Below are 18,151 nucleotides of genomic sequence, written 5' to 3'. Positions count from 1 at the left end.
GGTATCCCCTGCCTACCCAGGAGAAAGCAGCTTCCTCTCTCCTTCCTCCATTAAATTCTATCTCATTTTTTCCCTTTATTTTCTTCATAGCAACCAGTTTCTAGGACTGTCCTCTTTATTTGCATAACTGGTTATTGGCAAGTCCCAACTCAAAAAGGTAAAAAAAAAAAATTCAATTTTTTTATTCACTTATGCTATATGGAATATATGTTTCCTATTACTTTCAGACATCTGAGAGAGAGAAACTTTCTAGTCTCTTTTGTTATTAAAACTATTTCACTTTCAATATGTGAATCTCACATCCAATTCAAAGATCTGTGGCTACCCCCTTTCTCTTCTAGCTTTAGCTTCCTGGGGGTTAGAAGTGGAGAACAAAAAAACAGGGAAGTGACATCATTGTACTTAACTGTTCCAAGCTATGTTTTTCTGCTTGATGGTTGTGATTGTTGATCTGGCTTACACAAATGCCACCAATGAACTCCAAGAGTACGTGTCCAATGCTGGATCCCTCAAAGATATGGGGGAGTCTCAGAAGGCCTTGACATCACATGGGGATTCACACCAGCTGTCTCTTCTATTCTTGTTCATCTCCTATCCCCAAATTCTTATCCCAAGGCTCTTACTCTTGCTGTCCCTTTGCTTAGGGGGCCATCCTTTTATGTGAGATACCAGTAAGATAATTCTTTGGCCACTTTCCACTTGATCCATTGGATATTCTGGCATCAGTACACACCAATTTGAAGGGGTTCATCTTCTCAAGCACTGCCCTTCTCTAAGCTCTGTTGTCCCACTCCAGTTGTCTTTCCTCTATTCATGTAGAAATAGGGACATGTTCGCAAAATGTTGCCCAAAGAGCTTTCCAACAACAAGCAAAATGCCAGTCGCTCCCATATTCTTTCAGGTATCCCCAATTTGTACAAGCTTTCCTTTCAGAGCTTCCCTTTCTCTTCCCCACTTAGAATCTGGGAATGGAGAGCACCCTTCTTTCTTCCTCCATACATTCCCTACCAGGTCACTGACAAGGAAACCCCAGTGAGTTTCTTCCCTCCACACTGTTCACCTTGCATGAACATGGGCCATAGAAAGTCTGGTTCTGTAAAGTCTAAAAAACCCTTGTGAAGTGGCTAGGCCACTGCAGTGAGCAGCAGCTCAGTGGTTCTAAGAATGAGGTGGTACTCAGGCTTTCTTGGTTTGTCGTGGATGGCAATTATGAGAGAATAGGAATATCTCACAACATCTTGTAACATTGGCTTACTACTTTATCATAAGCCACGCACAGCCCCACAGACACCAGGCTGTAAGTTTCCTAAGAGCAATGACTGCATGGGTATCTATGTGCCCAAACTAGTTAGTAGAAGAGGGACATCATTCAATAACTAGGCAGTGGAATGACTGACAAGAAAGTTTCAAACACTTTCTTAGGACATATAAAATTTGCTAGAGCAATTTGCAGATCTCATCTCCTAAGAATATTTATTTAACACATTCAATGTTGTTTTTTCCAAAACAGCTAACTTGTTCAAAACTCATTCTACCTTCTAACCAATACAGAAGTTATTGAAAATTTTAGCACTCTGGTAAGAAATGCCAGTTTACTCCTTGAGCCATGTTTTACCAAGTCCCTTTCATGCTCAGAGCCCATCGTTCACAATGAAAACCTCTTGCACAACTGATTTGTCATAGATATGTGTGTTTTCTGCACAGATGGCTATCTTTCTAGAGCCTTGTGGATTTAACCCATCCTACAACTTAAAAAGTGAGTAAAGCATGGTTTTCCTTTACAGAGTCACTTACCTAACCTCTTGTGACCAACTTTATTGTGAACACAGCATTCTGCCCCAATTCAAAGAAAGCTTCATTTTGACTTTGCTTTAGTTATCTATCCTACCCCATCCATTCATATGCCGGTTTCATTATGGTTTAGTTTAATGATGTGTTTTTTGCATCTTCCCTCCCTGTGCTTAACCGCAGCAGGCCATTCTCTATCCTATGTTTAAATAGCCTGTTTCAGTTGTGTTCCCCAGTCAATAGCTTCAAAACCAAAGACTGATTCACCTGTCACCATTGTACCCATAGCACCTCATGTAGCAAGGGACATACATTGAGCTCTTATAGATATTCACTGAGTAATTGAGGGAATAAATGGATTGGTTTATTAATACTCTAGTAAATTTTTATGAAGGACATTTACATTAACTCCTAAAAGTAAAGCTTGCAATTACATGGTGAAAAATTATGTTATTGTTGTTGTTTTTGTTACTATTATTACTGTCCATGATAGAATGTGAGTAGAAAAGCAATAGATGAGCATAGAAATTACATTGAGAAAAATCTAAAATGAAGGTTAAAATCATTTTCCCTAAGAATCCTCTTCCCCCAGATGTCTAGTTGGTTTTTCTTTCATGTCTTTCAAATGTACCCTCAAAAAACTTTTAGGAGATCATCTTTTATAAAATGAGCAATCTCTTCCTTCTCACCCTGACGAGGCACACCTTGTACTGAATACAGTGCTGGGGCTGAGCACTGCTATTAGCCCTCTTTGGGAATTGCCCAGGGCAGAAAAGAGCCACTTCACAAGGCCACACCCCCTTCTCAAGGGACAGATTGCAACCACTTTCTGGTCATTGCAGGAGCATAAAGACCTGGCACTCCTTTGCCCCAACTCAACACTACTCTAAAGGCCCATCCTGGCTTCCCAGAGGGTTGGCAGAGGCCTCATTGTGTCTACTTTATAGCCCAAATTCTCTCTTCACCCAATCCTGCTTCCTGCCTTTCTCTGACAAGTCTTGATCATTTCAATAAATGTTCTGCATTTAATCTCCAACCCAGATTCTGTTTCCTGGACACCTGACCTGTAGCATTCCTCCCTTATTCCACTTTATTGTTCTTCATAGGAATTCTTACACTCACTGCTCTATCATCTATCCATTACTAACTTAATACATATTTTTTATTTTCTACAGTATTAAGGACCACACCTCCCCCTCGTTAAATTGTGAGCTCCATTTCAGTGATACTATCTTATTTGCTGCTGTGACCACAAGACTGGGAAAAACATAAGCAATAGATTTCTGTGGTAAATATTGAATGAATGAAAGTTGGAATTTGTAAAACTATATCCTGGTTACACTGCCATTGTTCAGATGTTTCCTAAACCTCAAATCTCATGGTCTGCCAGAAATCTAAATAGCTACACTGGTATACATTAATTAAGATCAGAGCAGAAATTAAGAATGTGCAAAGGGTATACCCTAGCATAATTAGGACTCCAGCATCGAGAGTTAACATTTCCAGGATAATGACTTCTGTTGTATTTCTATAATTCATATGACTTTGGTTATAATACTCAACTTCAGAATAATGAGAACTAGCATTTGCATCGAGTGCTATGGGTCACGAAGCATTCACTGCACATAGTATTTTACTTGGTTTGATACTGACAAAAATCATGCAAAGAACATAGAATTGCGATGTCAGTGTTACTGATGACTAAGTCTCTGAGAACTTAAATGAATTTTTCGATGACACAACTGGTACTTGAGTCAAATCTGGGTCCACTGACTCCAAATCCACTGCCCTTTCTCCCAGGACACCATCCCAATAACTCCCCAGAGAGTCATGTTACAAAACTAAATTTGTGTTGCAACGCCTGTCAGAATAACAAATTTGTGAACACCTCACTCACCCATTTTTTTAAAAAGATTTAATTTATTTGAGAGAGAAAGAGAGAGGAGAGGGCGAGCAAGGGGAGGGGCAGAGAGAGAATCTCAAGCAGACTCTACACCGAGCCTGGAGCCCAATGCTGGGCTCCATCTCACAGCCCGTGAGATCATGACCTGAGCTGAACCAAGAGTTGAACACTTGACCAACTGAGCCACCCAGGCATCCCCTTAGCCACCCATTTAAAAGACATCCTGCATGCAGCTTATTTAAATTAATTCCTTTTTAAAAGATTTTTATTTATTTATTTAACAGAGAGATACAGTGAGAGAGGGAATACAAGCAGGAGGTGTGGGAGAGGGAGAAGCAGGCTTCCCACCAAGCAGGGAGACGGATGCAGGGGCTTGATCTCAGGACCTGAGCTAAAGGCAGATGCTTAACGACCGAGCTACTCAGGCACCACCTTAAATTAACTCTTGATTATATATTTACTTCAGTTACATTTTGTGGAATTTCTGAGTGGTTTGTTTCATTTTTTACATCTGTATTTGTGAATTAATGCCATAGATCTTCTGGACAAAAGACATCCTATGTGTTACTTCTTATATCTCTAAACATTCACTTAAAATTCTTTGCCTTTTTATGGAAGAAGATATGTAAAGTTGACCCTTGAATAGTCCAGGTATAAACTGTGTAGATCCACTTATACATGGACTTTTTTTGTACAGGACTGTAAATGTATTTTTTTTTCTTTCTTATGATTTTCTTAATAACATTTTCTTTTCTTTAGCTTACTTCATTATACAAATACAGCATATAATACATATAATGGACAAAATATGTGTTCATTGACAGTTATCAGTAAAGCTTCTAGTGAACAGTAGGCTATCAGTAGTTAAGTTTCTGGAAAGTCAAAAGTCATATGTGGATTTTTAATTGTATGGTGGGTCAGTGCCCCTAACCCTTATGTTGCTCAAGGGTCAACTATATTTTGCCCATCTGTAAAATTGGCTTACTTTTGATTGATAGCCAGCCTCAGAGGTCATGTGTGGCAAGTGGCCTGGGCCTATTCCCATGTATAGAAACGTCCTGGCATCCTGCTCCTGTGATCAGATAGTCATCATCTAGAAAGAGGAGAATGACACCTTAGAGAAGATGCACAGACACACAGGCCACAAATCTTCAATAAACTCTCTGTGCTGCACCCCTCATGCCAACTGCCTAATCCTGGCTTGTGGGAACTTGGATGGGGCCATTTCCCGGCTCATGAACACTGGAGAAGGCCAGTGGAAGTAAAGATCAATGATGCTTGTGTTATTGGCTGAATGCAATCAGTTGGACCCCTCCTATTTTACCTAGAAGCGTTGTAGACCAGCCCTTGGGGCAGAAGCCCAACTGGAGCAGAGGTTTGCATCAGGTGTCTGTGACAACCCCATCAAGCTGTGGAAGGAGGAGGAGGACAACCAGCAGAAGGAGGAACAGAAGTTAGAAGCACACAGTGACTGGGTTTGAGCTGTGGCCTGGGCCTACTCCATTGGCCTGCCCACCAGCACCATTGTGAGCTGCTCAGTGAGGACAGTCATAAATTCATCTGGACCTATGATGACACCTCAGGCAACACGTGGTCACCCAAACTGTGGCATGAGTTTAGTGATATTGTGTGGCATGTGAGCTGATCCACCACAGCCAACATCCTGGCTATCTCAGGTGGAAACAATAAGGTGACCCTGTAGAAGGAGTCCATCAGCAGGCTGAGGATGTGCATTGGTGATGTCAACAAGGGTCAGGGTTCTGTGTCTGCCTCTGTCACAGAGGGCCAATGGAACGAAGACAGGTGAGTCACAGCTCCCCACCTGCTGACTCTAGGACTGCTTCTTCATGGACCAACTGACCTGACAGCTGGGAGAAATATCTCACAGGATTACTTTTCCAGGAGTAGTTACAAGGGCAACCAGATCAGTATCTGCCGTAAAATGATTTGACAGGGCTTATAATTCACCACCCTGCTGACAGCGTTCATATTCGGAGGAAAAAGCTACAAATGATCTTCAAATTTATTATTTTAAAATATTTCTTGGCCATTTTATACCTTTTGAGTTTAGATATTATTTGGGTGTTTTTTTTTTTTTAATAGTTAAATAAACTCATATTGCTTCTCTGGGAAAGACAATGTCGAGAGAATGAGAAGACACATCACAAACTGGGAGAAAATATTTGCAAAAGATGCATCTGATAAAGGACCATTATCCAAAATATATAAAGGAACTCCTAAAACTCAAAAATAAGAAAACAAACAACACAACTAAAAAATGGGTCAAATGGCCTTACCAGACCGCCCATCAAAAAAAGATATACAGATGGCAAATAAGCGCATGATAGGAGACTCTGCATCATATCATCAAGGAAATGCAAATTAAAGCAACAATGGCATACCACTACACACCTATCAGAATGGCCAAAATCCAGAGTGCTGACACCACCAAATCCTGGCAAACATGTAGAACAAGAGGAACTCTTATTCTTTGCTGATAAAAATGCAAAAAGATATAACCATTTGGAAGATAGTGTAGCAGTTTCCTTTTTCTTTTTTTTTTAAGGTTTTATTTATACATTTGAGAAAGAGAGAGAGAGAGAGCGAGCACACAAGCAGGGGGAAAGGCAGAGGGAGAGGGAGAAGCAGGCTTCCTGCTGAGCCAGCCAGGAGCCCGATGTGGGTGGGGCTCAATCCCAGGCCCTGGAGATCAGAACCTGAGCTGAAGGCAGTCGCCCAACCATCGAGGTGCCCCTTATCAGTTTCTTACATAACGCCAAACATAGTCTTACAGTATGATCCAGCAATCACACTGCTTGGTATTTACCCAAAGGTGTTGAAACTTATATCCACACAAGAAACCTGCACATGGATGTTTATAGCAGTTTTATTCATAATTGCCCAAACTTGGAAACAACCAAGATGTCTTTCATTAGATGAATGGATAAAAAACTGTAGTACATCCAGACAACGGAGTATTATTTGGCACCAAAAACAAATGCACTATCCAGCCATGAAAAGGCATAGAAGAACCTGAAGTGTATAATACTAAGTGAAAGAAGCCAGTCTGAAAGTTCCCATACTGTATAATTCCAACAATACTGACACTCTGGAAAAAGCAAAACTATGGAGTGAGAAGAGATGAATAGGTAGGACACAGAATGTTTTTAGGGTATGAAACTACTCTGTATACTATAATGATGGTTACATTTGTCCAAACCCATACAATGTTCACCACCACGAGTGAACCCTAATGTGGACTCTGGACTTTGGAGGATTATGATACATCAATGTAGGTTCATCCATTGTAACAAAGGTCCCGCTCTAAAGGAGATATTGATAAAGGACAAGGCTATGCATATGTGGGGCAGAGGAAATCTCTACATTTTCCTTTTAATTTTTCTGTGAATCTAAAAATGCTAAAAAAGAAAACAATCCAACAAAAACGGGCCAAACACTTTACCAGACAACTCATTAGGTAAAAATGATCAGATTTAAGGTGTTTAATTACAGCTAATATCAGTTAAACAAGTGCATCAGAGGACAGTGTCTACTGGTAACAGTTTTTGAGGGCTTTGGAGCTGTAAGTCACTTATTTTAAGGAGTCAGTCTTTTTAATGGTTATTAAACCCAACAAGGATGACTGCACCTTTGGAGCACATCCCAGTACTAGAGCTCCTTGGCTTTCAGAGTCCTCTGGCTGGTTGCTCCATCCTGAAGGAGGAGGACCTGTGATAACTGTGATGAGACTTAAAAAACCCTCTAGCAGTGGCACCTGGGTGGCTCAGTGGGTTAAAGCCTCCTCCTTTGGCTCCGGTCATGATCCCAGTGTCCTGGGATCGAGCCCCGCGTCGGGCTCTCTGCTCAGTGGGGAGCCTGCTTCCTCCTCTCTCTCTGCCTGCCTCTCTGCCTACTTGTGATCTCTGTCTGTCAAATAAATAAATAAAATCTTTAAAAAGAAAAAAAAAAGCCTCTAGCACACCAACAGCAATGTCATGAAAAATGGAGGCTTTCCACGGAACACGTTCCTGGGTAAAAGACCCTGAGTTAGGTTCACCATTAATGTTACCTCATTTATGTCTCACAACTCTGTGAGGTTGTACATTCGTTATTCCTATTCTTCTGCTGAGGGAAAGAAGTGACTTCAAAAGGACTTCACCAAATAAAAATACAAAGGGCTGAGCAAAGTTTCAAGCCACAATCTGTCTAACTCGAAAGTCCATGCACGGGTTGACCACTGGCTGGCGGATATGGGGCAAACTAAAATCAAGGAAGACTGACAATTCAGAATTCTGAATTGCTGGCAAAGGCATCTTTCATTTAACTTTCAGTAAAGGCTGAAAGCCCAGATGCAATATACAACACAACTTTGTATCAGAGCTCTGACAGGAATGACATAAAACAACTATTACAGGCCAAGTGGGAAAGAAAATGAGAATCATCGACTTTTCGGAGGTATTTATTTTCACCCAGAGATAGAATTGATATTAAACTCTTATTTATATTGGGTAAGGGATCATACATATTGTCAAGCTCTGAATCTGATTATTACCATGGTGCTGAGCAATGCACTTCAGTGTAAACAGTAATAATTCTGTTACTTAGCTCAATAATTCTGAGCTTGATTTAAAAAAAAAATGTTTTTTTTAACTACCTGTGAAGGAGAAATCATAATTTTCCATTGGTCTCTTTTTTCCTGACTGGTGAGCACTTTGGCATTTTTCAAAGACATTAAAGTAAATTTTATAAGGCTTAACTTGCTCAGATGACTTTTGATATATATTTAGTGATGCTGATGGGATGTAGGACAAAGCATACCTCCTTTGCTGTGGTTTGGGTCAAGCTTGAAACACTGGACTTGAAATAGAAGGCAGAATTTTGCTGTATACTGAAAATAGTCCGTATTCTCTCTTGGGAATATAAAAGTTTTAGAGATGAAAATAATTGAGAGAAAGGGGTAAAGGTAAAATACTTATTTGGGATCATATGTAAACATCTAAAAGCAAATTCTTTCCTGAAACATCAGTAATACAAGTAAATTAGTAGGCTTGCAGCAACATCTTCCCCTCTAATACAGAATCTGTTTACTGCTCCTTCTTTTCTTAAGTTTCCCCAAGGTGGTAGAACATGAAGAAAATTGTTTGGAAAAACAGTACTTTTCAAATGACCCTCTGCCACCAAAATTTAAAATGGATCTGTTTACTGACTCTGGCTCCAAAGTTATGAATATTACCCTTCCTCCTTGTGAATTTCACAGACTCCTACAGCTTTTTTACACAGGAAGTCATAGTGCATCTGCTTGAAAGAAATACATTCAGCTATCTTAAATGCACACCTTCCAAAAAAATGCTCCTAAAATTGCTTTTTAAGATAAAATTGATTGAATTTTTTTTTTTGCTAAGACATGTTCTTCCAGACATATCCTACACCAATTTACTTGTATTACTTGTACTTTAGGATAGGATCTGTTTTTATATGTTTACATATGATCAAAAAAACTGTTAACATTCCCAAGAGATGGGGCCCCTAGTGCCTCAGTCGTGAAGCACCTGTCTTCTACTCAGGTCATGATCCCAGGACCCTGGGATCGAGCCCTGCATCAGGCTCCCTGCTTGGCAGGAAGCCTGCTTCTCCCCTTCCCACTTCCCCCTGCTTGTGTTCCCTCTCTCACTGTGTCTCTCTCTGTCAAATAAATGAACAAAATCTTAAAAAGAAAATTCCCAAGAGAAAAACATAGACTATTTTCAGTACACAGCAAAATTCTGTCCATCTTATTGTCCTTTAGGTCTTGGGTTAATGCATACATGAAGCCAATAGATTTGTTCACATATTTTAAGAAAGTGTCTAGCCTAAAAGAAACAAAGCAGAGAGCATATAGGAATAAACAGGACAGAGTGAATTTTATGCCTAGGCATAGATGCCATATTCACAGGAGTGGATGTAGCCAAAACCATATCCTTGCCCTTCTCCCGTGACTGCTTCCAGTTGTGTCTGTTCTCTACTCAGAATAATACAAGGCCACATAGTTCATTGACGCAAGTCAATATGACAGGGCATATTCCTAATGCCGGCTAGAAAAGAAGATCTGGACTTAACTCTCTTTGTTCAGCATAGTTATAGACCAGAGTCCCCCTACCTACCACTTTTCCTCTGTTTTATTGAAACTTCAGGGGGTTTCTGTGTTTTGTTTTAAGATTTTATTTATTTATTTGTCAGAGAGAGAGAGAGCACGGGCAGGGGGAGCAGCAGGCAGAGGGAGAAGCAGACCCCCCCCCCCTAAACAGGGAGCCCCAGGCCGGGCTTGATCTCTGGACCCTGGGATCATGACCTAAACTGAAGGCGGACACTTAAGCGACTGAACCACCCTGGTGTCCCGAAACTTCAGTGTCATGAGCAACTAAATCCTGGCTTAGATTAATGTTTCTGCAATCTTTTACATACCTTGTTCCCAGTTTAATGGCAACCTGATTGGACTGCATGCCATAAAAGATTTAAACGGTCTTTAATTAGACTTTCAAATCCTATGGAGACCCAGAAATAATTACTTTTAAAATCTTTATAACTTTATTCATATCCATGTGCAAATAGATGCTCTGTTATCAAGAAATGACTAAATTAATGCCCAGTAGGTGTCAACCTATCTTTTGAGCAGGGAAAGGAAAGCTCCACAGTGATTAGCTTGAGTGACAAGTTATTTAATTTATTTCTGCTGAGTGAAATTTATTCATTTGCCAGGAGTAATAGTAACATAAAAATAAAAAGGCCATGCAGGTGCCAAGTGATTTAGTATGGTAATGGAATTACATCAGGCTGCTGTGTGGGGTCTGGGTTTTAGTACAAGGATAGGAAATCAATTTCTATTATCTAGATGATTGTGCCTGTTTTTTATATGCCTTATATTACCAATTTGAAACACTCTGGTCTTCTTGACTATTTTTTCCTAAGATTAAGCCAATTAGAGTGTCGAAGCTCTTACTTTTACATAGTTAGTCTGTCAGTGTACAGAAACTGAGTCTTGTCTTCCAGAGATGCAGAGATAACATAAAATGCTAAAGTTCTCTTGTGTTGTAGAATTACCTTAAATATTTGATTGATAAGGGTTCAAACTGTAAATCAGACTACAAAGACTCTATCTACTATCTGCCAATATTCTAAATAGAAATTGCAAAATATGTGGGGATGGAGATTAAAAAAAAAAAAAAACAGAAGAATAGGGGCCCCGTTTATAAAAGAACAGCAATTGGTTAACCCCTATTTTTATGTCCTTTATACTCTAAGATTTTCACTACTTTTGTGGGTGGGGATATGACATAGAAATGAGCTCTTTAAGGAAAGCAGCTCTATGGAGCACACATCCCTTTAAAAGGCAATAACAGCTTGTTGTATGAGCAGCAACAATTAAAATTAATAATAATTTGCATTTTTTTAATCTAACGGACCTCTTACTGACCCATCCTCCCAGCTGTCCCTAATCCCATAAAAGGACAGTCCACCAAGAGGTATTAAGTACATACGGGATACCTTATTTCCTGTAATTCTATTTTGTTTTATAAAGACTTATGTAGAAGTGCTTGTGCAAATAGAATATGGAGTTTGCACAACTCTAAGTACTAGAGGCTTGGACATATGATTTTTCTAATTTTGAGCATCAGGAATGTGGCAACAAAACTTTGCTTGCAAGAACAGATAAGGTCCAACAGATCACAGATTAAGTGAAGTGAGAAGAAACTTTGGATGATTGCTATGCCTATGTTCCTTATTCTGGAGAAATACATCTGAGATTTGGTTTCTCTTGAAGTCATGAAACTCAACGGCAGAAATCCATCTTTTTCTTTTTCCCCTTTTCTGGTTTACAGAAAAAATGCCCTCATTGGCAAGAAATTTCTAGTGCCAGGATCTGGAACTCACAAGCCCTGCTATTCTCCCATTTCAGCATGCCAGTTTGTCAAGCTTCCCTTGGAAGGCAGTTTGTCCAGATAGCAATGCACGTGTATTTTCCAGCAAACCCAGGGATCACCTCTGTTGTTGTTAATCACAAAAACGAGAAAAGCATTTTCTTGCATTTTTACTATCATAGTGAGGAAAAATGTTTCATCATGTCAAAACTTGGGAACTTGGAAATGTTTAACAGGGAATAGATGAATAAATTGTGGTACATTTTTATAATAGAATATTATATGCAATTAAGAGAAGTAAAATAGATTTATATTATAGATGGATCACATGGAAAATATCTCACTGAGTGGACAACACCAACAATGAAAAGATACATATATATATAATTTCTATTAAACACATATGTTTTATATATATATATGTATACATATATATATATATATAAAAAATATTCTATTAAAATAAAAAAAACACAGGATTGCAGCAAAATCAGAAGCAGCGACTATCAGCATTTTGGTTGGCTGCAGGGGTGTCCTACATAGGTCTCTCCTAAAGTTACATGTAACCATCTCCTGAGCAGTATGAGCACAGTACCTGGACACCTAATGTGTTCTCAGGACATGCCCTGCTTCGTGTATGACAAAGTTTCATTTTTAAAACTGTGGTAGAATTTTTAAAAAATTAAAAATTAAAAAATAAAACTGTGGTAGGGATTTGGCAATCTCAGTACCTGTTTCTGAGCAGCTGCCACTTAGCCTGAGAAGAAAAGTACATCTGCTTTCACCTTTCTCACCTTGTCCCCCATCTCTACCTTTCCCAGCCGCTTCATCTTACACCCCTTCCTCACACATCTGATTTCAGGTGAAGCCAGGAAGGCAGAATTGTGTGGAGAGTTGGTGATAAGAAAGCAATTCTTTTTCTGACCGTCTTCCCACAATATAATATAATATATAATATTAGATATTACATATATAGTATTGGATTAGGAAAAAAGAAACCACTCAGTTTTTCCCTCTCTCCTGTGTCTTTCTTTCCTGTGTGTCTCCTTTACTCTCTCCCACAACCACACTCACAACACTCTGACACCAGATGTGTGGAGGTTTTTCCCCATACCAAGCAATTCTTGGTGACACCAGCTGGGTGTCTTACACTTTAACCCCATGCTAACACTATCTACCTTAAGAGAGTGTCAGATGCCTCAGGTTAAGAGCTCAGACCAGTCTTGAGGAATTAACCCCCCAGGTTACCCATGACTTCTGTCCTATTTGGCTAAAATTTGGAGGTTCCCATGGCTCCCTCCTCAGATTTGGTTAATTTGCAAGAGAGGCTCACAAACCCAGGGAAATATTACTGACTTGCATTTACCAGATTATTAAAGTATATGATAAAGGATACAGATGAACAGCCACATAAGACACATACAGATTAAGTTCTAGGAGGGTTCTGAGTGCAGAACTTCTGTCTCCACAGACCTGGGGTGCATCACTCTCCTGATGTGGGTATGTTTGTCAACCTGGAAGTTCTCTGACCCTCACATTGTTGGGATTTTATGAAGCTTCTTCACATAGATAAGCATTCACATTAGCTCCATTTTCAGCCCTTCTCCCTTCCCAAGAGAATGGGAGAGGGGGACTGAAAATTCCAGGATTCTTTTTTTTTTTTAAGATTTTATTTATTTATTTGACAGAGAGATCACAAGCAGGCAGAGAGGCAGGCAGAGAGAGAGGAGGAAGCAGGCTCCCTGCTGAGCAGAGAGCCTGATGCGGGGCTCGATCCCAGGACTCTGAGATCATGACACCCCAGAAAATTCCAGGATTCCAGGATTCTGATCATAACTTGGTCTTTCTGCTGACCAGCCCTCATCTAGGAGGCCTCCAGGATGTCACCTCATTGGAATAAAAGACATTTGCATCGCCCAGAAAATTACAAGGGTTTCATGAGCCCTGCGCTAGGAATGGGAGTCAAAGGCTATCTATTACAACAAAAGATGATCCTATTGCTCTTACCACTTAGGCACTTACAGGGGTTTTAGGAGTTCTGTGCCAGGAACTGAGGGCAAAGTCATTTTATATATACATGTATGTGTGTGTGTGTGTGTACCTATACATATACGTACCTATACATATTTATATATATATATATATATATATATATATATATATATATATATGTTTCAGAAAACAACAGAGTATCAAAGAAAAGATTACATATACGTACCTATATATATGTATACATATACGTACCTATATATATGTATAGGTACACACACACACACACACACACACACACACATTCTATTATCTCACAATTACAAACAACAGTTTCAGAAAACAATAGAGTATCAAAGAAAAGATTTTGCAAAGCAGGGCTTTTTCTGTGTTCAAAAGTACGTAAAGTAACATCTCCCAATTTGTAAGAGCCTCCCCCTTTGAAGCCAGAGTCCCCTTTCCATTTCTACCATCTCCATCTCTAAGAATTCCAAAGGATATCTGAGATACTAGACATATCTCAGTCAGCCTAAATTCCAGAAGGTCTTATCAAATCTAATACTGGCTTCCTCTTGCTAGAGAGCAGACATATTACTAGAATTTGGTTTTGGTTTTAGTGTTGGTTTTGGTTTAGAATAACATTGATTTGGGACGCCTGGGTGGCTCAGTTGGTTAAGCCGCTGCCTTCGGCTCAGGTCATGATCCCAGCGTCCTGGGATTGAGTCCCACATCGGGCTCCTTGCTCAGCGGGAGCCTACTTCTCCATCTGCCTCTGCCTGCCACTCTGTTTGCCTGTGCTCACTCTGACAAATAAATAAATATTTAAAAAAATCTTTAAAAAAGAAAAAAAAAAGAATAACATCGATTTAGCAAATTCATCTATTGTTTCCTTTTTCCTCAAGAGGGGAAAAAGAGTCATGACCCTATTTCTTACCTAAGTACTAGTTTAGGATGAAATGAAGAATGAATGCACAAAAGATTTCTTAGCAGGAGTAAGGGTAGGGGAGTTGGGTAGAAATTGAAGAATGTGTAATCACATTGTGACACAACCTTATGAGTACAGAATCAATACATTTAAATAGAGTCAGGCCATTAGTTTCTTGGAAGTGTGGGCTGAACTACATGACTTGGATGAGAATCAGTAACGTATTTTGGCTCTAAACCCACCTAATACAAACAACGGGTTCACTAAAGCAACAGAATATCAAACCACATAATTTTACAAACCCAAGTCTTTTTCTGTGTCCCAAAGGTTTTTTGTGTTTGTCTCAACATTTCTTACATTTCTAAAGAGAATTAAATTAGAAATGAAGTAAGATTATTCAGTATTACTTGCAGTTGAGCCCCATTTTGCCTGCATTTAAAAAATCAAGCGTGTGGCTACTTAGGAAGAGGAATTCCTTTGATGTTGATGTTTTGCTACGATGAGCTTTGCCCAGTGTCCCAGTATGTTGTTCTTTATCACCATACTTAATCTATCCACATTTCCTTTCTGGCCGAAACTTCCTATATAATACCTCCTGTTTGTTCAACTGCCTGTGGGGTGGTTGACTGATATCATCAATTTAGCGGGAAACTGGCTCTTATTTTCTTCCTTCCCTGGAGGTCTCTCTGTACTTCCTTCAGTGAGATTAAAACAACTTCCATTTCCCGAGAACTGAAAAATTAGACAGTATCAGAATTACTTCTCTAGAAAAGAAATGTTTACCACCCCAGCCCCAGAGTGACACTTCCCAGTTTATAGGACCCTCCCTTCAGAGACAGCATGAGCCCTCCCTATTTCCAAAATTCCAGAAGAATTTGGAGGTATTGGATAGTGAATCTAACCCACAGTGCACACTCAGATACATATCAGGGTTCTGGCTAAACTAGTCACCCAAGACTGCCCTAGTTGAGCATTCTTTTAAAATAATTCTGATTGGGTTAAATATATTTTGTAACTTTTGAAAGAAAATGGGATGCAATTTTTGGGATGTCACTTGTTTATAACTTAGTCACTACCGATAATTTTATCACTGATTATGACTAACTACAATTATCAGGAATAGTAAAGCTGGATGATTTATAGGAAAAGCATTGGATTAGGAAATTTGGGTTATCACACCATTCTTACATGTTATTTGCTGGGTTTCCTTAGTTAATTATCTTAACCTCTCTGTTCCTCCACACCCTTGTTGGCAAATGGGGAATGATGAAAACTACACCACCAACTAACATACAGTTCTTGTGAGGATTAAATGAGATTAAAAACATTCCAAAATTATTTGAAAACTATGAAGCACTGGGCAAACTCAACAACAAATTTCTTCTAATGACCTGAGAGACATGATCTCTAAAAAAAAATTTAAGCCAACAAGGAAAAACACACTACAAAGAAGCAGCTGCATATTTCTAATTTACAATCTCATTGTTAATTATTTTAATATGTTTTTCTATGTGGATTGGATATGTAAAAGGAAAAGCCGCCACGTCCTCCTCGCCTCATGCATACTGGTACTCTCCACCGAGTCAGGCCTTTTTTTTTTTTTAAGCCCTGATGACTTGGGGGAGAAAAAGAATTAATTGATTTATATCTAAAATGTTCAGAAGTAGCTCTAACTCAAGGCACGTTTGCATTCCAGAGGTCACAGGATCCTGTCCTGGCTCTGTTGTCCTGTCAAAGAGTTCCACATTCCTTTTTTTCACTCCCAGACCCCACACAGGTGAAGACAGGAGGGCCACCAGCTGATCGGGCCGGACGTCCACCGATAAGCAACCTTGGTGGAAGCAGTACCTCTCTCCCAACAGTTCTGAGGGAAGTCCGGTGCTAACTTTCTTTGGGCTGAGTTGGGTCCCCCATCTCTTCCAGAGCTGAGCTCAGCGACCTGAGAGGTAGAACACACACACTGATCGGCCAGCCTGGAGCCCATGCCTGCCACACGCACCCACCCACCTTCAAATATCAGGCCCTGGGCCGGGGTCTGTTCCACGCCACATTCCAAAGACAGAGTGTAGAGGACATGGCTTTCCCTGTAATAATAATGACAGAAAAATCAGAGGGAGAAAGAGAAATAGACTCTGGTCAAGCAAAACTTATGTCCACTATACTGTCCTAATCGGAGGTCTCATAATCTACTTTCTCCTCTAGGTTGAATTAAACTGACCTGAGATTAATCTTCGGTGACATAAATTTTAAATGAATGTTTCAACTTTTTGATATTTTTTAATTTAAAAAATATTAAATTTATTTCTAAATTTTTAAGCATTAAAAGAATTAAAAGAAGCTACATTCCTATTACCTTAAAAGTTCTCTAATCAGGCTGCTTCCGTACAAAACCAAACCTCTGGCTTGCATTGTTTGCTTGTTCTTACTGTTCTGGGGCTCACAGTCAATTCCTCCCTCTGGGCTGTATATCCCTGATGCGAATTCATTTTTTTTTTTCAAGTGGGCACAAATCAGAGTTTACTTCTGTGACCAAAATTATGCAAAATATCCAGACAATCACTTTCCTTTTAAAATGTACAGATGCTTTGCAGGTCAAACTGACCCATCTGTTCTTTGACCGTTTTGCTGCCTCTTTTTGATACAAGCCTGTTTCTTCTCATATTCATGTCTACTTGCTTCTAAAACACTGTTTGCATTTGAGCAAGTGCTCCTAAGTTGTGCTAAAATGTGGTCTTCTTTATTTACTCCCCATATGTTGGACATCTTTTATTTCCTATCTTACTACCTCTAGGCTTATCCTTCAGCAATTGCTATGCTACCCAGCTGCAGACACCTTAAATCTGATCACCACTCACCTCAGCTGGTCTCCTTTTCTCTTGCTTCCTTCCCCCATGTTTATATACCTCCTCAACATAGGATGACCACAGCCACATGCTCAACCGTTAGGGTCTATGTGAAAAACTGGAGGTGTGAGAATTTAATATCCTTTGAGTCAATTTTTGACCCATAAGAGCAAAAGATGAATACTCCCTTCCTGTGTGCTTGGGACAGGCAGTTCTAGGGTCATTTAGCGTAATTCCTCAGAACTGAACCCCAGTTGCCTACACCAGTAAATCAGTCTAGTATCCAAGCAAAACTTCAATTTGCTTTCTTTCTCTCCCTAGTTATTTCTAGTGTCCCCTCTCCAGTTTTTTGGGACTACCCCCCCCAAATAATTTACCTGCCCCCGAATCCCTATTTAGTGCTTCAAATGTGGGAGCTACGGGAGTATCCAGGCTAAGATACTTTGTTTATCCATGATGGAGTTGCTGGTTATAGACCATTTTTCATGCCAAGAACAATAAGAAAAGTCAGCTAAAATTCTGAAAGAAAAAGAATTACGTATTTGAATTTGCGTATTTGACCTACGCACTGGAGATCTTCCAAGGCAGCTAGAACTTGAGGAATCAAGAGCCCAGTGAGAAAGAAAATACAGAAAGATAAGATGAATTCTGAATGCCACTTACCACTCAGGGCTTTGCCAGTTCTAGATGTCAGTTGAGAGGTTAAGAATCCTTATCCACTGCTAAAGAGCAAAACATCTGAATGAGTTTTTGGTAATTTTACAAGGCTGGGTAGACCAAAATTAGAGCTTAATGCTGTCAGGCAGCC

The 18,151-nt window shown here is 39.7% G+C and overlaps 1 pseudogene; it reads left to right on the top strand.

Moving 5' to 3' along the window:
• The first annotated feature begins 840 nt into the window (after positions 1-840).
• On the top strand, positions 841-16,385 carry LOC125094068 (protein SEC13 homolog; annotated as a pseudogene).
• The last annotated feature ends 1,766 nt before the right edge of the window (positions 16,386-18,151 follow it).

This window comes from Lutra lutra, chromosome 2 (assembly GCF_902655055.1).
Source record: "Lutra lutra chromosome 2, mLutLut1.2, whole genome shotgun sequence".
In the NCBI taxonomy this organism is placed as follows: Eukaryota; Metazoa; Chordata; class Mammalia; order Carnivora; family Mustelidae; genus Lutra; species Lutra lutra.
The sequence above is the reverse complement of the archived record's forward strand: the minus strand, read 5'-3'. Positions and strand labels throughout refer to the sequence as shown.